Source organism: Eurypyga helias, unplaced genomic scaffold (assembly GCF_000690775.1).
Source record: "Eurypyga helias isolate BGI_N326 unplaced genomic scaffold, ASM69077v1 scaffold14728, whole genome shotgun sequence".
Lineage (NCBI taxonomy): Eukaryota > Metazoa > Chordata > Aves > Eurypygiformes > Eurypygidae > Eurypyga > Eurypyga helias.
The window spans coordinates 1-1820 of record NW_010269101.1 but is presented as its reverse complement, the minus strand read 5'-3'; positions in this window follow the sequence as shown (position 1 = coordinate 1820).

Sequence of the window (1820 nt, the reverse complement as noted above, 5' to 3'; positions counted from 1 at the left end):
TTCCCTATGTGCCTTCGGTCTCCCGCACCTCCTGTGCGTTCCCTCGCTGCCTGTATTCTCCCTTAGCCTTTCCCAGGCTGCCGTCTGCTCGTGGATTTACTCACTGCCTTTGTTTGCTAAAGCTTAAACGAGTGCTTTTTTTTTTTTTCTTGAAAAGCGCAAGAACAGTAGGAGTGAGTTTGCGTGCTCTGCGCGCCGTGGTATCGGGGTTCCCAAGCTGACATTAGAAATACAGGTGGTGTAACTTGTAGTATTGTAACTGTTAGTACTGTGGGGCTGACCAGGATCTGATAATGACAGCTGGAATGAATCCCCATGACTATCATTGTAATCAAGTCTCTGGCCAAAATTTAATCCGTTGCACTTTTGCAACCCCGTTGCTTCCTGTTACGCTGTTGTTTTCAGGCTGAAGGCAAAACCCGGCTGAGTCGTACGGCTTCTTGAACGGCTGGCATTCCGTACGTCATATGACAGTAAAAGTGCACTGCTTATCTCACAACTAAATGACGTTTTGGATAGCTAAAGCTTGCATCCAGCAAGCGAGATGGTGGCTTCCGATTTTAGCAATAGTAATGTGTGAATTATAAGAATAAATGAAAAAGGCTGAAGTTGGCCACTTGCTGAGGGATGTCAAAAATATAAACCAGAATTACAGGACAGCCTGGGAGAATTTGAATGCGGTTTTAATGGAAACACATCACCACAGAATTTAAAACTAAAATAAAAATGGAGTTAGCAAATACAATGTAAATATCCTTGAAAACCAAGCACCTATAGATGTATACAGTAGAATGAAACGGGTGCTGTTCTGTGGTAATAAAACCTTCTCATAGGTATCCGGAAGGACTGTGGAACCTTCATCCTTGGATGTTTCCATGACTCCTGCTACAAAAGGCCAAACTGGTGTAGCCTTGGCAGGAGTCCTGCTCCAAGCTGGAGACTGGACTAAAGACCTCCAGAGCTCACTTCCAATCAGTGATTTTGTGACTGACCCCAAAATTAGTCTAAAGAGAGGTTTAATACAACAGTAGTAAATACTTGGACTTCTTACCTGCAACAAGAGTTGCTCCTTCCTTTGGAGTTGCAGATGGAGGTAAGCGTAGCAAAAGCAGATCTTCATAATTCCATGGAGAAAGTAGTTGGAATTTTTAAAAAGGCTTTTCCTTGTCCCCTTTCCATTAGTTACTTCCTAACCTCTCTCCTTGTCCTTACTGGGTAAGAGACAGAGCTGATAGTTCCTGTGAAGTATAGTAGTTAAAATGCAACTGCCAGATAGTTGCTGATTTTTCAGTGTATTCTAGTGCAGAATTTATTTTAATGGAGTCAAACAGGGAAATGCTTCTGTGTAGTAATTGGAACTTGTCCTTTTAAAAGGTGCTATCGTGTCATACAGCTCAGCCAGGTATTAGGCATGCAGGATTTTCATTCCATTTGCCACAAGTGGATTCTTTGCTGTATTAGCGTTCAGTATAAATAGTAGTAAATTTAACCCTCGCTCTGGTTACATGAGGTATCCTGGTGATTACAATACCAGGGTCAACAAAAGAAGGAGATTGCAGGTGACCTGAATTTTTAACATTTCTTTTCAGGTTTAGTGTTTCTGCTTTTCATCTCTTTTTTTAAACTCTCTTTTAGTACCAGGAGGTCAAATTGTATCTCTGTTTAAGTTTTTATAGCATTACAGGGCTGGAAGATGCTTCTAGAGTCCAGATCTTCCATTTTCCATTCCAAGCAAGGATTAACCCTACCTAACGCTTTCCTGATAGTTGAGACTCCCACTGGTTGTTTCGTGTTTCGAGTGGATAGAGAGCAGCTCCGAG